Here is a 22,245-nt window from a genome sequence, read left to right on the forward strand (position 1 = left end):
TAGGCAGGCAGGCCCATCATATTGCCAAAAACACAGGCATGGGGCAGAGAGCAAGAGGAAGCCAGGCCTGGGAGCTGGGGAGAGACAGCCCCAGGACCCCCTCTTCCTCCTGGCACTGCCTGGTTCCTCTTTCTGCCTGCACCACCTCAGCCAACAGCGAGAATGTCAAGTGGTTGATGGCCAGGACAGGCAGGCAGAAAGCAGAAGTGGTCAATACCCTTTGTAACGCAGTCAGTGACGGGTGGGGTGCACAGATGGCTCTGCAGAGGCCCTTTTTACAAAGTGTCTTCCTTCTCCAAGGCCAGAGGGAGTCCTCCCAGCCACAGTCACAGGGTCTCCACGAGGTGGAAGGGAGGGGCTTCAGGGTCACCCCAGAGAATCGTCCTGCTGTCCACCTGGCTAGGAGCACGAGAGGGATGGGAGCAGCTCTAGCCCCCGGGACCACAGAAAGGGGGTGCTGCTGGTACTGGAGGCTACCTTTACTGCAGGGTTAGGCATCAAATTCTCGAAAGTTCTTTTAGTGCACAGCCAGCTTTTCAGGTAGGGAGTCCAAGTCTTCTGTCATGGACTGGGCTCCAATGTCTACGGAGAGGCTGCTCAGCTGAGGGTGATTCTGAAACTCACTGTAGAAGGTCCCCAAGTCCATCGGAAGGATGTCGTCTTTAGAAAAAGCTGGTTTGAAGTCGATCATGACGAAGTCATCGTGGGGGTTGCCGCTGCTGCCCTCACTGGAGCCCTCGGAGTGCAGGCTGCTGTGGAGAGGAGACACAGCTTCTGGGGAGTCTGAGGGGCTCACCTGGTTGATGGGTTTGTTGACAAAAACCCCCACTTTCCGGACAAAGATGGTCTCCAAGACATTGTGGGGGTAGGCCGGGCCCTCACTGCTGTTGGAGACGGTTTCGGTGCCCTCACTGCTGGAAGGTGTGGAGGCACAGTGGGGCCCATCCGAAGGGGTGTGGATCGCCAATCTCTCCTGGTCAGCCTGGGCACCATGGGTTGGCTGGCTGGGAGCGACAGGCACTCCCCACTCCTTCCCAGGAACCATCAGCTGCGATGGCGGGGAGGTGGAGAACGAAGTGGTGCACAGTTCCTGAGAGTCTTCCACCGACAAGTACACTCCACCAGCATCCTCACCAGCGATCCTGTAGATGAAGGGGTGTCTTGGAGAAGAGCTGGGGTAGGGGTGGTCCACAAAGTGATCGATAATGATCCCCATGGTAGGAGGGGTCCTGTCAAATTGCCTGGTGGACATGAATGCCAAATTGATTCTGTAAGCACAAGAAAGAGTGATGGTGCCCACAGGGGTGCCCACTGTCCCAACTCGAACTGCCTGAAAGCCTTCTCCTAAACCATTCAGCTGAACTTCCCCAAAGTATATCCTGTACAGTATGACATATTCATGCCCCTGCTTTCTGGAGAGCCTGTAGGCTGGTGTGACCCTCGTGATAGAAAGAAGGGACTTGAGCAGCAGGGACAGTCTGTTGTATATGGTGTAGGAAACTTTGATTTCTTTATCACACTTTTCGTTCATTTCAAGACACCAAATCTCCAGCTCCATGGAATCTCCCTCTGAGGTCTTGAGCGAGATTTTGCACACATGGACCACCCAATGGCAGGCAGCTGCCCTGCCAGTGCCTTCTTTGCTTCATGGGTGACCTCCGGGTTATCTTTGATCAGTAAGTTAAACCAGTCTGAACCCGTTGGGGATGAAGATGAACGAGTTGAAATCTTTTCACCTAGTCGACCCTGGACAATCACTTGGACAGTCTTGAGGGCAAAAAATTTAATGAACTTGTCCAGGTGCTTTCTGTCCTGGGAATTGAGATCAGTTTCCATTGCCTATAGGAATCCAGAGATTTATTAATGGGAACGGATCGCAGGTTTCCACGGGTCATTCCACTGCCAGTAAGAAGATAGTCGTGAACCTTGGGTTCCTTTTTCACTAGTCAACAGTCACCCTCATCTGAGAAGCTGTGGCACAGAGAGCAGCTAGGAGCTCTCATTACGGAGGCTGGGGCCCGGGGCCGGCCTGCCTCTCCTCCTGGCTGAGGTTCTGTTTCCCTGGACTGCAATGACAGCTGATCAAAGACAGACACCTCAAGCCTCAGGAGGCTCCTGGCTCGCAGTCTCCAGGCGTTTTGCTCTCCGGACTGAGCAAGTTGTCACACTCACGTCTTGTCTTCTTCAGGGCTCCTCTCTTCGGTCAAGCGATCACTCCTGCCTTAACTCAGCAGCCGTCGCTCCCCAGAGCCGCCATCGTTAGTGTTCGGGATATCATTTTTCTTGTATCCTAGAAAAACAGGCTGAAGTTTAAAGGAGTTTAACATGTCGGCCAGGCTGGCCTTGAACTCACTATGTAGCCAAGGCTGACTTTTAACTCAGGATCTTCCCGCTTCAGCCTTCTGAGTACTGGAATTATGCATGAGCCAACATGCCCAACTAGAAGTGTAATAATTTTAGAGGTTATAAAATTTAAAACTCCTGAATAATTTTTATGTTATGACTTTATCTTTTAAGAAAGAGATTCACTTGATGATGATCTTGGGTCACAAATGAAAAATCCTTCAGAAAATGTTATTGTTGACCTTGGATTACATTCATTCTGAGTTCAATCAAGTTATTAGAAATATCAGACAAAATGACTTTATATATTCTTGAGAGAAACTGGTGGATTTAATAGTAAGTAACATGAAATTTCCAGATTAAGTGAGCTAATCTGATTTAATGGTAATTAAGATGATGATGATGATAATAATAAAGAGAGGTGTGTATTATACTTGTTGCTCTCATGATGAGTCTATTTGTAGTGAAGGAATAGTGACAAAGACAAAGTTTAGACTGCAAAAGAAAATAAAATGGTAATGTCTTGGGAATGAGATAAATTAGAAAGAAGTGAATAAAACTATATTGCCTTGTTTCAAAAAATCTACTTAGAATTACATAACTAAAATACTAATTGTATAATTAAATTTTGCAAAGCATAGTAGGAATACAAATGACTGAAAAATCTCCCTCAGGTATCAGTGATGAAGGAAAGTGACTTTAAATTGTGCAGTTATTCAGTTGTGAGCTTCCAAAAGACATGTCTCTATTGTTACATATTCATTGAAAAGGTAAACAATAAGTGGTGGAAAATTTAGCAGATATTGTGGCATAATCAGTAATTTCACATGAAACAGCAAACATAGGGGTCAAATCCATGACTATTTTATTTATTCATCAATTACTAGAACTTAAGTCAAGTATTATTTAAGTTCAATAGCCACCTGCAAGTCCACTATAATACTAAAATCAGTATTTAAGGGCAATGCATTACTCCTCTCTCATCTCTTAAATTCAAATCAGTTAATAATTAATGGTGAGTGGGACTCTGCCAAATTTTGATTTAATAACAATGAAAATATAATCTTCCCTAAACACAATTGAAGTCTGAGAGACTTAAGATGTTGCATACCCACTGAGATTCTGCTAATTTTTATTTTTTCTCCATGATGGCAAATTAAATCTCCCATGTTAAAGGCCTCAGATAATCTTTCCATTGCAATGTTTGCACTTAATTCTGATCATCTTTTGTACCGAAGATCTTGTTTTCATAGCTTCCCATGCCCTGCCCTTTTGGATTAACTATGCCTTGCTCTCTGTCCATCCCAGTCTTTATAGGTTACACTTGTAACCGTATTTCATAATTAACACATAGTCCATATTTCTAATTTAAATCTTTTTATTCCCTGAAATCTGACTTGCATAAGTTAATTACATTTTCCCTAGAGCTGTCTTGTCTAATGATTATTCTTTTTATCACTTCCCACATATCTCAGTTTTCAAAGCTATCATCAGAGGCCTTCTTACTTGTCCCAGACCATTGACTCTCCATTTTAAACATTTCTATTATTTATGTATTTAGACATTGGAGATTGAACCACAGACATTATGACTCTACTACTGAGCATCATCTTCAGTGTCTTCCTCCTGGCCAAACATTACTTTTTTTCTTTAAGAGAGCTTCTTGGGAACAGTACATTTCCCAGGCTGTCCTCAAACATTTGGGGATAAACATAGCCTCTCAAGTAGCTGGCAATACAGTCTTCTAGTACCACACCTCTCTTCATTCTTCTAAAGAACTGGTTCTTTAAGATTCAAAATATTTGCCAGCAAAATTATCTCTGTTCTTTCTATTGGCTATTGGGTTAACCTTTTAAAGTTGAAATAACTTCAAACTTGAGGAAAACTAGCAAAAAAGAGTAAAGAAAGAATATAAAGTCTTTTTGTTTTTTTATCCCCATGCTATGTGAAAATTTTAGCATGACTTGCAGTGTACCTCACACTCAAAACACATTAGTGAATAATTTCTACAAAGAATATTCTCTCATATAAGTAAAATAAGTAAAACTAAATATATATAAGGAAATAAAATTTACATTGTCAAAATACTCATGTATGAGTCACAGAACCTAATAATCTTTCATCTGTAGAGAAAAAAGACTCAAACTTCATCCATTGCATATTGTTGTCTTGCTTCTTAAGTCTACATCAAATGTGACGGGTGTTGGAGACTTTTCTTTGGCTTTGATGACTATGAAACTTTAGAAATTACAGGCTAATTATCTGGTAAAAGTTTTCCCAAATTTATGTTCACCTAATATTTCCTCACTTGTGGATTCTGGTGAAGCATATTTGACAAGAATTGCACTTATGTGGTGGTCCACAATTTTCCTTGTAATTTGTCTCTTTAATTCAATTGTTAATTTTGCTCATGTGATTCATGTGCTGTTATCCAAGTTTTTCTACTGTAGATGCCAAATTTTCCTTTGTAATGAATAAGACCTATGTGAGAAGATAAGCGGAGACTATGTAAATGGACCATTCATCATCAAACTTTTACTCAGTGCCTGTGGCATTTATTGTTGTTGCTTATCTGAATTAGACACCAGTATCACAGTTGATTTAATTCAATCATTCCTTCTATATCTATTAGTAAGCATTATAGTATGACAAATTTTGTATTTATTGATCAATATAAATGCATTTTATTGATTTTTAAAATAGTATAGCATATTCCCATGTCATTTTTTTTTTCTCTTGGTTGATGCTCAAATTATCCCAGTATTATTGTTCACTAAGAAAACCTTTAGACTGTTTTTTTTTGTGTGTGTGTGTGTGTGTGTGTGTGTCCCTTTTGGAAATTTCCTAATTACCCCTTGAACACTTCTGTATTTTTCATAATAAGAGTTATTTTAGTCTCAAATCTTATCTTCTCTGTTTTATTCTGGAAATTTTCCATTTCTCTAAAGACACAGTTTTTGCATTTTTTAAATCTGGTCTATAGGTATGCTAATTCCTATTGGATTCTTGAGGCTCCAAGGTTTTCTTGTTGTGCAAAACTAGTGAACACACAACACACACACATATGCCTATCTTTAACTATAAATGAACTTGTATTTAAAAAGCATGAGATGTGGTTTCTGTTGTATGCTAAATCCAAAATGTAAATAAAGAGCAAAATAAGAGAAAGATAATGGGATGCAGGTAGATATTTTTCAAATGAAAGGGGGACAAAGTGATTGAGGGGGCCAGGAGGGATAGAGACAAAAAAGAATTAATATGTTTTATGGACATGTAGCAACTTGCCACAATAAATATAATGATTGTGTACTGCCAACATGTACAAATAAAAATTTCAAAATCAGATCAATGATGTATTTCCCAATCCAGTCAAACATACAAGTTTTATTCTAGACTTCACTTCTCACATTTGCAAATCTACTCACTAACAAAGTAACATTACCTATTGAATCAATTATTTCTTTGTAAGTGAAGATCTCACCACCTCTCACATCTTTTCCTCATCTGCCTCAGATTTCAATAACATTCCCAATCCATTGTTATTATCATGACTGAAACCCTACAGTAGTGTCTTCTTCAATCTGCATGTTCATCACTCACTTGCACCATATTGTATGGAACCTCAGATCTCCCTGTTCTTTTCAAAACCTTATCTCAGTGGCCACTTGCCCCGTCCTCCTAACAAAGAGGCTTCCCTTAATGTTTTGAACTGAATTATTTTGGAAAGAAGAGGGGGAAAAAAGGGAAAGGCAGAGTTGCTTTTAATATTTAATGTTTCTGTGGAAGTTTAGAAAGTATAGTCAGAGGCAGGTCTGTGCACGCCCTACTGAGGTCCCGAGTCACTCAGAAGACATCTTATCAGCCTGCTCCAGACAGGCAGTTCTGTGCACACCCTACCAAGGTCCTGAGTAGTGCTGAACACCAGAATCAGCCCACGCCCCAGAAAAAATCCACTGGACCCCCACACTCGCTCCTCTGTACAGCCACCTGGTTCTACACTACAAAGATGCAGAGGACACCAGACCACCAGACCATGGTACTGAGGCCCAGTGCTCCTGGCCCAGAGGTAGGGGCTTCTGAATCACCGTCCCACTGCTCCTGGTCCAGAGGAAGTGGCTTGCTGGACACCATCCCTCCCACTGCTCCCAGCCCACAGGAAAGGGCTTTTGGCCCACCATCCCTACTGCTGCTTCTGGCCCCTATTCCACCTCTCCCAGCTCAGAAGAGGTAATCTGTGCAGGCACCAAGAGCCCTCACCTCAGTTGAAATGAGAAAACACTTCAATAAGTCTCAAAACCACACTTCCAGAACACCTACAGCAACCTCAAAGGGAAATGAGATGGAACACTCTGATACTCAAGCATCTGGACCCATTGAACTGGCAACAAAAGGGGATCTGGAAAAAATGAAATCAGAAATAATTTCTCAGATAACAGGAGAAATGTGCCCCTAGCTCAAGATATGATTAATAAATCTAGAGAGGAGCTCAGGAACATGATGGAATCCCAACATAAGAAACAAATGGAATCCATAAAAGAGACGCAAATAGATTTGCAGGACATGAAAAACTCCATTGAATGTCTACACAGCAGAATGAGCCAATGTGAGGACAGAATTTCAGATATAGAAGATAAGATTGCAATTAGTCACCAGGAAAAGAAATATTGCTTCAAAATTATAAGGGAACATGAGAAATCAATCCAGCAGCTGCTAGATGATGCAAAGAAGAGTAACATAAAACTGATTGGAGTCAATGAAGAAACAAGAGAGAGTGCAGATGACATAAAAAATCTCTTCACAGAAATAATGGCAGAAAACTTCCCAAGCAGGGGAAAAGAGCTTGACATACAGATAAGTGAGACATATAGGACTCCAAATAGCCTTGATCAAAAAAAATCTACACATAGGCATATAATTGTTAAGATTCCAGAAACTCAACAGAAGAACAAAGTTCTACAAGCAGTTAGAGAAAAGAAACAAATCACATACAAAGGCAAGCCCATCAGAATCAAAGCAGACTTCTCAACACAAACCATCAAGGCAAGAAGAGCTTGGAGGGACTTATTCCAAGCCCTAAAAGAAAACTTCCTCCAACCCAGATTGATGTACCCTGAAAAACTATCTTTCAAAATGGATGGAGAAATAAGATACTTTCATGACAAAGAGCACCTTAGGAACTTCATGAATACCAAACCAGCACTCCAAAGAATTTGACACAATATCCTAGGAACAGACATGGAGGATCACAACACCAGGAAGCAAAGCAGAATGAACCCATCTAGCATGACAAGAAATTAAATGGAAAGGGGGAGAACCCAACAAAAAGAAAAAGTCATGGCAATGACAAGTCAATATGTTTCAGTTATAACCATCAAAGTTATTGGTCTCAATTCACCAATCAAAAGAAATAGACTGGCAGAATGGGTCAAGAAGCAAAATCCAACAATATGCTGCATACAAGAAACACACTTAATTCAAAAGGAAACTCATAGACTGAAAGTTAAAGGGTGGAAAACAATACTCCATGCTACGGGAACCTGAAAAAAAGCAGGAGTAGCTATCCTCTTTGCAGATCAAGTAGATTTCAAACCAACACTGATTAAGAGAGACGAAGAAGGACACTACATCCTGGTAAAGGGAACAATCCAACAGGAAGAGATGATAATCATAAATATCTATGCACCAAACACTAGTGCACCAAACACTAGTGCACCCAACTATATAAACCAAATACTAATAGACGTGAAAATTCATATATGCACTAATACAATTGTAGTGGGGGACCTCAACACCCCACTGTCACAAATAGATAGATCAACTAGACTAAAAATAAGTAATGAAATACTAGAACTCAATCAAACTCTTGAACAATGAACTTAACAGATGTTTACAGAGTCTTCAACCCCACAAAATCAGAATACACATTCTTCTCAGCTGCACATGGGTCATTCTCCAAAATAGACCACATACTCACACATAGAACATGTTTAAGCAAGTGCAAAGGAATTGAAGTTATCCCTTGTACATTATCAGACAATAGTGTGATGAAATTGGAGATCCATAGCAAAAGAAACAAAAAATTTCATAAACATGTGGAAATTGAACAACACACTTCTGAATAACTAATGGGTCACAGAGGAAATTAAAGAAGAAATCAGACAGTTCCTTCCATTAAATTATAATGACAATACAACATAGCAGAATCTGTGGGACACAATGAAAGCAGTCTTATGTGGGAAATACATAGCAGTGAATACACATATTAGGAAAACAGAACGAACCCAATTAAACAAACTGATGCTGAACCTCAAACTTCTAGAAAAACAAGAGCAGGACAACCCCAAAGCTCATACAAGGGAGGAAATTATAAAGATGAGAGGAGAAATCAATGCAATGGAGACTAAGAGAACAATACAAAAAATCAATGAAGCCAAGAGTTGGTTCTTCAAAAGAATCAACAAAATTGACAAACCTTTAGCCAACCTTATCAGAAAAAGGAAAGAAAAGGCCCAAATCCATGCAAGTAGGAATGAAAAGGGTGAAATTACAACAGACCCAGGAGAAATCCAGAGGATCATCAATACCTACTTCCAGAACCTATATGCCAATAAGATGGACAACACAGAAGAAAGACAGATGCCTAGATACATATGAATTAACAAAGTTGAACAAAGAAGGCCTAAAAACTCTGAACAACGCAATATCAACCAATGAAATTGAAAACGTAATTAAAAACTTATCACCTAAGAAAACCCTGGGCCCTGATGGCTTCACTGCTGAATTCTACAAGACATTTAGAGAGGAACTGCTGCCACTACTGTTTAAACTCTTCAATGAAATTGAAGGGGAAGCAATACTCCCAAATTCATTCCTGCAAGCAAGCATCACCTTGATCCCCAAAGCAGAGAAAGACCCAAATGAAAAAGAGAACTATAGGCCAATCTCACTAATGAACATAGATGCAAAAGTCCTTAATAAGATACTGGCAAACAGAATGCAGAAGATCATCAAAAAGATCATACACCCTGATCAATTGGGATTCATCCCAGGGATGCAGGAATGGTTCAATATACACAAATCAATTAATGTAATACACTATATCAAAAGAGCCAAGGACAAAAACCATATGATTATTTCAATAGACACAGAAAAAGCATTTGTCAAAATCCAACATGCTTTTATGATAAAAACCCTACAAAAAATTGGAATAGATGGTCTCTTCCTCAAACTGATAGAAGCTATCTATGAAAAACCAACAGCCAATATCATACTAAATGGTCAAAAACTGAAATCCTTCACACTAAAATCAGGAACAAGACAAGGATGTCCACTATCACCACTCTTGTTCAATATAGTTCTGGAAACATTAGTCAAGGCAATTAGACAAGAGAAAGAAATAAAAGGAATAAAGATAGGAAATGAAGAAGTCAAATTGTCATTATTTGCAGATGACATGATACTCTATAGAGAAGACCCCAAGAACTCCACCAAAAGTCTTCTAGACTTAATAACCAAATTCAGTCAAGTAGCTGGTTACAAGGTCAACACACAAAAATCAATAGCTTTCCTCTACACAAATGACAGACTCACTGAGAGAGAAATAGGGCAAATAATTCCTTTCACAATAGCATCCAAAAAAACTGAAATACCTAGGAATCAACCTAACAAAAGAAATCAAAGACCTCTTCTCTGAAAACTATAGCACTCTGAAAAGAGAGATTGAAGATGATATTAGAATATGGACAGACATCCCCTGCTCCTGGGCAGGAAGGATTAATATAGTGAAAATGGCCATACTTCCAAAACTGCTATATAGATTTAATGCAATTCCAATTGAGATCCCAACAGCATACTTCATGGACCTTGATAAAACAATCCAAAAATTCATTTGGAACAAGAAGAGACCCAGAATAGCAAAAGCAATTCTAGGTAACAGAGACATGGCAGGGGGTATCACAATCCCCAACCTGTAACTCTACTACAAAGCTACTGTGATAAAAACAGCATGGTATTGGCAAAGAAACAGACATGAGGACCAGTGGAACAGATTAGAAGATGCAGAAACAAAGCCAGGCAACTCAGCCATCTCATCTTTGATAAAGGAGCCAAACACCCTCACTGGAGAAAAGATAGCTTCTTTAATAAGTGGTGCTGGAAAAATGGGGCTTCAACTTGCCAAAGATTAAAACTAGACCTATATCTCTCACCATGCACTAAACTAAAATCAAAATGGATTAAAGATCTAAATATTAAAAAGAAAGTCTGAACCAGTTGGATCAGAGGTTAGGTAGAACCCTTGAAGACATCGGTGTAGGAAAAGATTTTATGAACAAAACCTCAGTTGCCTGTGAACTAGCATAAACAATCAACAAGTGGGATCTCTTCTTATTAAAAGGCTTTTGCACAGCAAGAGAAACCACCAGCAGTGTGAAGAGACAACCCACAATGTGGGGAAAAATCTTCACCTGCTTTTCCTCAGACAAAGATCTACTATCTCGAATCTATATAGAACTTAAAAAGATCAGACCTCCCAAATTTAAAGACCCAATCTGAAAATGGGCATCTGAAAGGAACAGACATTTCTCACACAAAGAAGTAGAAATAGCAAATAAATACATGAAAAAATGTTCAACATCACTGGTCATTCAAGAGATGCAAATGAAAACAACGCTGAGATTCCACTTCACTACAGAAAGAATGCCTGCTATCATGAAATGCACCAATAACAAATGCTGGCAGGGCTGTGGGGAAAGAGGAACCCTGCTCCACTGCTGGTGGGGGTGTAGACTGGTGCAAGCACTGTGGAAATCAGTATGGAGATACCTCAAAGAACTAGGACTGGAAGTCCCATTTGACCCTGCTATTCCTCTGCTGGGGATCTTCCCCAAAGAATTAAAAGAATCATGCCAGAGTGATATATGTGTGCCCATGTTCATAGCAGCACAGTTTGTAATAGGTAAAACTTGGAAACAGCCCAAATGCCCATCAACTGGAGACTGGATAAAGAAAATGTGGGTTTTTTTTATAAAGTGGAGCACTACTGAGCCATAAAAAATGAGAAATTAGAAACATTTATAGCTAAGTGGATCCACATTGAGGTGATACTCTTAAGTGAAATAAATAGGGCACACATGTGTAAATACTGAATCATTTCTCTGGTGTGAGAAACTGAAAGTGTAAATAAGGACTAAATGTATAATAGGTAATGTGAAATAGGAAGAAAAGGGGCAAAGGGGAAGGAAGTGGGAGGGCTAGAGGTAAGGATAGAAGGGAATGGGATTAATATGAGAAAATGGAAAAATAGGACCAAAATCTTTGTAAATAGGGCGGAATGGAGGGGTTGAAGGGAGGGCTGGGCAAGGGTGAAAAATAAGAACCAAGAGAGACTATGTAAAGGTGCAAATTTCCAGTGATGAATGTCATTATATTGTATACCTAAAATGTACCAATGATTAGAATGAATAATCGATAATGGAAAATAGGGAGAAAAGGTCCAAAGGGGTAGGGGTAGTGGGAGGGGCAGGGGAAAGTAAAGAAGAAAAAGGAAAAATGATGAGAAATGGAGAAAATGGAAACAAAGTCTTTGTAAATAGGGAAGGGTGGAGGGCGTGAAGGGAGGGCTAGGAATGGGGAAAAAATAAGAACCAAGATGCATCATGTAAGGGTACAATTCCCAATGAGAAATGTAATTGTGTTGTATACCTACAATGTACCAATAAAAGAATTTAATTAAAAAAAGGAAAATATAGTCAAGAGAACAACAAGAAACCATAAACTGCTCCCTTGACTTATGAAAATCTAATGTAAATAGATTCTTTTTTATGATTTTTTAGGTAATATCACCTTAGATTAGTTTAATTTCCTTTCTCTTTTAAGTTACATCCAATTTGTGTTGTGTATTTTAATACCCAGATACATTTTATATAGTTTATACTACTGAGATTTCCCACATATTTACCAAATTTAGTGCTAATCATCCTTTACTACCTATTATTTTCTTTGTACCTGAAGTCACTTTGGTTTTAAGGTAAATCTGTTGAGGCAGTCTATTATTCATTGGTTTTTTGTTTTGTTTTGTTTTGTTTTTACGAGATCTGTGTTCCTCTCTATGACAACTGCTTTCTATATTTTGAAAGATACATATATTTATACTATGATCAGTATTTTAAAAACAGTATCCATGTATTGCCTCTTTTAAAATATTGTTTCTCTAAAATATTTTTAACCTTTGTTTTTCTAACTCTAAACATAAATTTCTTAATATTCATCATGATTGATACTTATTATTCCTTCTCGATGTATAAAATAAATAATTCTTCACTTGAAATATCCTTTGCCCTCAATTCGTATTTTTCCTATCTATTTTTGCTGAAAATCTATTGAAAATATTTCAGGTATCATGAAATATTTTCTCAAAGTACATTAGCATTGCATATGTATTTCCTGCCATCTTTCTTATTTCTTAATATTTTCATTTTAACTGATTATCAGTTCACTAATCATTATATTTAACTTGCAGATAAATATCTCTAATGTTTTATTAACTTTAATTTTCTATTTCTCAGTTTTATAGCTTATACACCTACATTTAATTGGTTTTTTAAGTCTCTTATTTAGCATTTTGTACAATTCCCAGTGCTTTGCTAACATTTAAAAATAAAAAAACCTTTTTTTCTTTATTGCTTTGGACTTAAAGTTAATTTAAGATCTGTCTAATAATAGACTTTTGACCGATTACTTTTTTATTTTCAGAAATTTCTGCCATTTCTCATTCGCAAAAATATTTTCTTAGTGTCTGAGGTTTTTTTTGTCTGTGCTTATAAACTTTTGTTTGTAGAAATTTAAGATTTATAATATTGTATTCCTGATAAATCTTTTTGAATTCTCATCTATTACTAATATTTTTTCATTGACACATTCAGCCCTGTTTTTCAGGGATACAGAGAGCAGAAAGAGACAGAAACAGGGGAATGACAGAATGAGAAAATTAGAATGAGGTGTTTAGGGAGACACAGCTGTGATAAAGCTAAACTATAGTCTGGGGGGGTTGTTTATTTTAGCTCAGTTTTAATCTTATAATATAGACCTAATATACTATCTATACAAACCATAGGATATTTACCAATGCAATAATTCTTGACTAGTTATGAACTGCCTACATCTTTCCCCCTCATCCTTCAAGGGTCTGGTGTTTGGAAAACTAAAAGAATGAGATGAGCATAGGATACTTTGCATGAGATGGTGGGGAGAAAATGAATTGGAAACAAGTGAATTTCGAGTAATGAAAAAGAAGCTGATGTATATGTAACCAACTTCCCACAAAGTATATTAACATTATGTACTGCACACATGTACGAATAAACTGTAATATATCTTTTTAATTTTAGAAAGAAACAAATATAAACCATAAAAGAGAAAAAACATGGAAGCTGAGAACAAGGTGTATGCTGTTGTGGTAGGGTAAAGCATTCTCTAGATATCCATTACCTCAATGTGTTACAAGGTGTAGTTCAGGACTGATTTTTTTTTGCTCATTTTTTGTTTATTTGATGTCTCTTTGTGAATGTGTGTTATTGAGATCACCCACTATGAATGTGTTAAAGTTTCTTTGATATTTTACACCCTGCATTGATTGTTTCATGAAGTTAGGGGCACCAATATTCTGAGCTTATATCTGTACAATTGTTATCTCTTCCTGTTGAATCATTCCCTAACTAATCTTTAGGGACCTTCTTTACCTTTTTGAGCAGTTTTAGCTTTAAATTAGCTTTGAAAATAAGATTGCTACCCCTGCTTTCTTTCAGGGTGCTAGTGCATGGAATATCGATTTTCAGTTTTGATTTTTAGCCTGTGGATCTCTTTTTGGATTAGATGAGTGTTGCGAATGTAACACACAGTTGGATTCTCCTTTTTAGTCCAGCCTGTCAATCAGTCTCATTATGGAGATTTGAGGCCATTTATATTGACAGTTATTAGTGAAAGTTACTGATTTATGCCTTTCATTGTGTTCTTTTCTGTTTCTGACTTTTTACTTTTGCTTTTATGTTTATCTACTTACCTGGCTTGAATTATGAGTTCTATCTAGTATTTTAGCTTTGTTGGTTTCATTGTCTATGGTATTCCTGAGTATTTTTGGAGTGCAAAAAATATCTCCTAAGATCTTGTTGTGGAATGTCCTTTCTTTCCACCAACTTTGAAAGATAGTATTGCAAGATATATTCGTCCAGGTTAAAAGTTATTTGATTTTAGGCCTTGAGACTGCACTCCAAATTCTGGTGGCCTTTCAAGGTTGTATAAGTCTGCTGTAATGCTGTTGGGCTTACCTTCATAGGTGATGTTTTTCTTTTCTCCAACAACTTTAAAGATTCTTTTTGTTGGACATCTGAGATTTTGACTATATGTTGTGGGGAGTAACTTTTTTCAGTAACTTTTTTTTTAATTGTTGTTCTATAAGCCTCATTTATCTGTATGTTGAAATCTTTTCTCCCACTTGGATGGTTTTCTATTGTGTACATATAGATAGATAGATAGATAGATAGATAGATAGATAGATAGATAGATAGATTATTCTGTGTGTTTTCTCTTCTAATATTTCTCTAAATATAATCAGCCTTAGGTTAATCTTCTTAATTTCATCTAGTACCTGTTGGATGAATTTTTCTTGTTCTCTTATTTTTTGTAAGGCTTTTTTAAGTAATTCAGCATGATTTTTCTATTTTTTGTAGCAAAACATTTATTGGTACATTTTAGATATACTTAATGATAACATTCATTATGGGGAATTTGTACCTGTACACAATATATGATTTTCCATTTTGTTCTAGCTTTCAGAAACCCTGTCTTCACATTGGTTATTTATGCAGTTTATGAATTTCATACATTTTCTTTTTATCTACAGAATTTCTGTTTTACAGCTTTTCAAAATCTCTCCCTGAATACAAGCCGATCTCAGTATCCTTAGAGCGACATTGGCCCAGGGTTTCTCAATTAACCAATAAAGGAAACAATGGTGTAATGTTCCTTCCAAAAACTCTTTAAGGGTTAAGTCTGTATATGAGACCATCTGAAAGCACAAGCATCAGGCATTCAGGTCATAACTCAAGACTTTGGCCATAAGTTATAACTAAAATTCTGGTCATAAACCAAATTGTTTGTATGTCAGGCAGGTCATAACTAGAGAATCCACTGTACCAATTAAGTTCACATTTCACTTAGAATAGTTTGTGAGAAAACTGTAAGGGCACATTCTTGGTTGAAATTTAATGTAGTGTATATTTTGGGAATGCTATGTTATTTCTATTTTAGGGCTAGTTTTATCAAATAACTGCAGTACTAAAAATAAAACATAAAGTTTCAATATGGGATTGTTCTGCTTTTTAGTGTCTTTTAGTGTCAAATATGAGAAGTCTTTCATGAAACAGTGCTAGTGTACAAGTAGGGTATTGTGTGACCGTATAAATTATGATTGGGGCCATTTTAATTTTTTCTAAGGTTGCATATAAATGGGAAAATGGGTGTTAGCAATTTTATGAAGTCACTGAATGTCAGCTATTGAATAATGACTATGAATAAATATCCTATCCACAGAAATTTAATCCTCCTCTTCTACTTTGAAGAAATAGCTTCACTAACAGATAGCCACTCACTACCTATCATTTTATTGAAGAACTCACTTTAAAAATATAATTTACTATTTAATAACCATTTTATTTTCATCCATTTTATATTAAAATGGATTATCTTCTTCCTGTTTCTTTACCTATAATTCTTAGTATGATTGACATAATTGTGTAATATGTGAAATGTAATATGATTTACACATAACAGGTAAGATGATTAGTGTAACAGGAATATTACATCATATCTTTCTGTAAAAGGAACATTATTTTTATTATGAATTTAAAATCTAGCTTTATCTGATAAAATGTTGGGAGATGGTGTCAAAGCGACCAGGTACACAAAAACAGAGAGTTCTTTGGCTATATAAGTTAAAGAGAAGAGGTTTCCTCTATAGCAGTTTTACAGATGGAGAGTCAACTACTAAGAAACATTTTTAGAAACATCATTACCATCTAATTATATGACTCAGATTTATTAACTTGCAATTAAATTTGAACTTATAAAATAAGGACAAACCTAGTGAAAAAGGTATAGTGAAAAAAGATTTCAACAAGTTGCTTCAGGAAAGGACAGTATTCTTTTTTACCAGGAAAATTTGCGTCTTTATATATTTCCTTCATTCTTGTTGAATCAGTATGAAAGAGTGAAAACATTGCCTCTGGGCTTAAACAATACCAAAATTATATCATGTTCTGTCACCCATTCTATGGAACTTTTTTAACCTTTGTGAGCCCCTATTCTCTGTGCATTCACATAATGATAGTGTTACCCATATTACAGATATTGGTGAGTTTTGATTTGCATATGTAACATAATTAAGATTATCTGATAAATGGGGAAAGGGATATAAACCAATTAAGATTTTTTAAATTATTTTTTCCTCTCAATTACTCAGTTGTTTTCCAGTAGTGCAAATTAGTTATACAATTAATGGATTTTATTTCAGCAGATTTGTTTATGCATATTAATGTATTTTATTAATCTTTTCCACCCTCATTACCCTTCTTGTCTGTCTTCCTTCCCTCCTTCCTTCACCCTTTTAAGATTCTACATAGGATAGAAAACATAGAATCTTAGCCTGTTTGTGCCTTTTTAGCACTGAGGATATTTTCTTTATTCTCTGATAGCACTGTTTTTTCTATTCATTTAATTATTAAAATCTCAAAAGACTGGTCTGCCTCCTTACATTTTCTGATTCCTGATCCCTTGAAATCTATATCCTATGCTTATGATCCTAGGTAAACTGTTGCTGTCTTAGTCACCACAAGTCTTCTTCACCTTGCCAAACTTAAAAGTCTCATCCCTTAATGTCATGTACTGTGTCTTATATGATTTTCTTTCTTTCTTTCCTGGATTAACCTGTTGCCACAGTTTCAGATAGCATCCTTATTCATCAGTGTCCAGTGGCAGCACTGACTAAGTTAATTTCACAGCTATATGTCAGCTGGGTGAACCTTCAGCCTAGTAGTGGTGTTGAACATATGGCACACGTGCTTCAGAGAGTTGTTTATATCATTGAAAGCTCTAAAATGTTCACCACCAGTGGCCCTAGAGTGTCCACATGTCACATAGTCAACACATACAACAGGAATTTTTTTTTTTTTTTTTGGTACCGGGGATCAAACTCAGATCCTTGTGCTTTCGAGGCAGGCAGCTCAACCACTGAGCTAAATCTCTGGCCCTACAACAGGAATTTCTTTAGCTCCCAAAAGCTAATTCCAACCTTGAATTCTTATATTTAATTGTTTTGTTATCCTTTGAATTTCACTAAATAGAAAAACTGAAAAAAATCTAAACAAGACATCCTTGTTCTCAATAAGGACTTCATTAATTCATGAATTTCTTACCCTTGAACTCAACCTTGATTCCAGTCTATGATACCTCACACTGTTCAGAACGACTGAAAGCACCAGAGTTTTCCAATAAAATCGATTCAGTGAGATATCAAATGCTTTTTGCTATGTTTTGAATGTGCTGTCCAAAGTTCATGTGTTAGTTACTTAATTGCCAAAGCAACAGTATTGAGAGATGAAATTTTGAACAGGTGATCATACAGTGAAGGGTGATTAGATCCTGGCTGCCCTAGGAAATCGATTAACGTTGCCATCTCAGGAAGTTGTTATCACTGGAGTGGCTTCTAATGAAAGGATGAATTCATCCCTTTCCCTTCACGGTGTCTGTCACATATGTTCTCTTACCTCCGTCTTTCACCACAGGGTGACACACCAAGAAAGCCCTCCAGAATGCCTATGTCTTAATGTTGGACTTCTTAAATTCTAGATGGTCAATTAACTACACACCTAAGACAGCTCTATTATTTATAGTTTATCCAAACTCTGCTGCTCTGTTCCAGCATCACAAAATGGACTAAGCTGACCTTGATGGGCTGACTTTGGCTAATCTAATGTGCAAATTTTTATCCAGGCATCGTACTTCCCAGTTACCTGGAAATCATCTCCATTTCCCCATCAATACAGCTATCTATTTTGTAACTGGAATTCCTCTTTTCATATTTTTGTCTCTCTCTGAAAACCTATCCTTTTCTTTTTCCAGCTATTTCTATATATATTGGCCTCAAGAATTCATTCAGGGAATTGCTCTGAACTTCATAAATATCCTGTGAAGATTAGTTGCTATTTTTTTAAATAGTCAATAAAATATTTTAGCTCATTTTTGTCTTGTCTCAACTTACATCATATTTTAATTAATTACTGTAACTTGTCTACTAGAAGAAAAATTCAGCCAGTTTTTATCCCATTTCTTTTCTCAAAACATCATAGAGTGTTTGCACACAATAAACATTTCACCATTGTTTAATGAGGTATTATAAAGTATGACAAAAACAGTAGATCTAGTTATAAAATTTAGTCAAATACTAATCAGTCCTTCAGACCCAGGGAAGACTTACATGGAAATGTGAGAGAAGCCAATAACATCTGCCTAAGGAGTTAGACTACATCAATAATACTGAGTGATCAACTGGGTAGCAGATGTTGCAATCATATCACTCTCTCACTGTACTATATATTCATGATATTAAAAAAGTAAGTCAATAGTACTGTATTAAAACTATGCAAAAGTTACATATTGCAACAGTGATGAAATCCAATAGCATATGTAAATATCATTGTTTAATACATTCATATGGTTTTTTGTAAAGTGTGATTATGGATGCTTATAATAATTTCAAACTTTACCTTCCTTTAAAACAAAATAAATTAATGTATTAGAATGCAGTGATTTAATTTCAATGCATGCAATTTATGAAAAATAAGTTTTATATATCAACTTTAAAATTTTATAATTTATAAGGAATTAGGCCATCTTTATTTTAAGATAAATTATAATATTATTGATATTATACGTCACTTCTACACAATCAAGTTTTCATACATAAACATCCCAGCTAAAATGGGTTCAAATGAGTGAAAAATATACTTTTAAAAATGTTTAAGCCCTTTGTATTATTATTGACTGTTATTATTTTCTTTCCTTCTTTTTCAAAGCACCATCAAGAAAGTTCTGAATCCATTTTTAAAGTATCTTATACTTTAATATTAAAATATGGAGCACCTAAATTTGAGATTGATAAGAATCCTGAGACATGTCCAGGAAAAAATCTGTGCCAGTGTTTGGTTCATGGATATTATCATAATCACTTTTGCTTCTTTGTGCAGTTTTGCTTTTGAGTCCTTAATGTTTCCTCATCACTTTTCTGTCAAACTTACAAGTTTCATACATTATTTTACCTTCTTAATAGAAGCATTAAGCAAGAAACATTAAGCAAGAAAATATTCATCAGATCTATTTATTCCATTCTATACCATCAGAATGACTAATAACAGTATGAAATGTGTACTAATCAAATTGAACTGGTACAATACAAAATTATGAATTAGAAATCAAAATTTCCAAGACAAATGACCATGAAGATTATCATTTTAGTTTAACAATTTTTACTCTCTAAAGTTTCTTATCTCAAATAGCAAGTTTTTTTATTGTGCTTCTAAGCAATTGATCCACTACCTTCAAATTTTATCCCATTATATCATCTTAAACATCCATATTACAGAGTCACCCTCATTGGTGATGCTTATTAGGTTCATCTCTTTGTGGAACAATCCATTATAATGAACTCATGCTATCAAATCACCTGCAACCCACAAGGACTTTCTATTTTATAGACTCTGTTTTGAAGCTAACACCTTCATTTTCCTTACTTTTTTTTCCCCTGACCAGATTCTAAACTTCATTTAGGGTAGCAAAGTAAGACTAAGCTATTTGCATTTCAATTTTAATTCTCATTAATGTGCTTATTATAAAATAGTTACTCTTTCAAAGTAAATGTAATTTTGAACAATGAGAGTCTAAAAAATTAGTATTTTTTCCATTAATTTCCTTTTTAAACTTTTTTCTTTGCAGACTTATGCCACATCTTTTACAGTTGACCACAGAACAGGCAAAATGCAATTTAAGGTGTGAACCTTGAAAGAATAATGAAAAATGACTTTTATTTAAGTGTTTCTTACAATATGTATTGTTATGTAAAATTTAAGAAATTCCAAATATGTATTTTCCAAGTAATATTTCAAGTCAGAAATGAAAAATTTGCATTTGGATTTAGCTTTCCTTCTCTTCATATATTTCAATTTACTTTGATCCATGGGACACACACAAAAAATTTACCCTAAATATTGTTATATAGTCCATTGGGTCCCAAACTATCAGAAATAATTAAATCAGTTGCTGTCTTGAAAGCCATCCAGTCTATGAAAGTCAGATATATTTGTAAATAAATAATTACAATCTTATGCTTTAAGTTCTAACAGAAATGTGTAAATTTTATATACACTAACAAGTTGGAAAACCTCAACACCACTTTTCTCAGGAAAAATTATGAAAAAGAAATTTGCGCCTTAAAAAAAGTTTTATCTTATTTAGTCTTTGACTTCTCAGATATTTTGCAGAGTGTAGACTTACCATAACATTGCACATTGCTTGCATATATATATATATATATATATATATTTTTTTTAATAAAGACATAAGATTATGTTTCAGGAGAACAGCTACAAATAATAAAAGAGGACTAAGGATCATAAAAGCAAACAATTTCTAGTTCTAGTAATAATAAAATCATAATTTGGGCCGGGGATTTAGCTCAGTGGTTTCGCCACCTGCTGCTTAAGCACAAGGACCTGAGTTCAATAACTGGTACAAAAAAAAAAAATCATAATTTTCCCAGTAAAGGGGTGGAATTAAAATTTTAGTTTTATACTTCACATTTTAAAATGACAATTCTGTACTTTCTTTCTTTTTTATTTTGGTACCAGGGATCAAACTCAAGACCTTGTGCTTGTGATGCAAGTGGTGGAACCACTGAGCTAAATCCCTGGCCCACAATTCTGTACTTTCAGCACTTCAAATATTGTGCCCAATTCTTAATCCACTTCTGATTTAGAGTTGAAAATTTAGTTTTCTGAATTATCTGCATAATCATCTTTGTAATCTTAAGTATTTTTCACTGTTCAGTTTATATTTTATTGAATATTGATGCAATTTTGATATCACACCAGACTTATAAATATATACAAACCCTTTAAACTTATGTTTTATCACAATAGTATGCACTTATTTCACATTTTGGTCATTAGCACACCATATACAATGGGATGGTCTCATAAAATTATATTTTCTTTTGACTTGGTAGATGCTTTGTGTAAGTACTCAGTATCATGTTTGCAACATGAAAATAATATTCAGCAAGGAATTACTCAGAGTGCACACCTGTCAGTGATACATAAGCATATTATTTTTTATGGGTAAAATAAAAATGTATCTTATACAGTTTCAGTGAATTAAAAGAAAAATGCAATTTGTCTTTCAAAACACTGATCTCTAAAAACAATATCTTTGAAGCAAATTCATGGGATTATGCCCAGTGTTTAATTATGTACTCTTCCTGAACGCATTCTGCTGGCCTCCTAATGCTCAGTATCATTGGATATGTTCTCTCACTTTTTGTAAAACTCACTTCTGTCATGGCTTGGTTCTGGATGTCCTCCAAAAGCCTAATATAGTCTGAGTTTCGGCTTTTTCAGAGATGGCTGAATCTAGAGTGTGTGATTGATTCCTGGTGCAATGCTAGGCGCGAGGGCATTAGGACTGGGGGTATGAGTGCTTCCTGGCCTAAGTAGACTGAATAAAAGAAAAGAGGCAGACAAATGTTGTTAAGGTCTCTTGTTGCTATTGCTGCCTAGTGGGTGCCATGGACTGTTGCCA

General features: G+C 36.0%; 1 pseudogene; it reads right to left on the bottom strand.

Annotated features, from left to right (window-relative positions):
- Positions 1 to 490: 490 nt before the first annotated feature.
- Positions 491 to 1,968, bottom strand: LOC101713718 (autophagy-related protein 13 pseudogene; annotated as a pseudogene).
- Between the last annotated feature and the right edge of the window lie 20,277 nt (positions 1,969 to 22,245).

Source organism: Heterocephalus glaber, unplaced genomic scaffold (assembly GCF_053883595.1).
Source record: "Heterocephalus glaber isolate CG9 unplaced genomic scaffold, H.glaber_assembly_v1.0 deba00001504, whole genome shotgun sequence".
In the NCBI taxonomy this organism is placed as follows: domain Eukaryota; kingdom Metazoa; phylum Chordata; class Mammalia; order Rodentia; family Bathyergidae; genus Heterocephalus; species Heterocephalus glaber.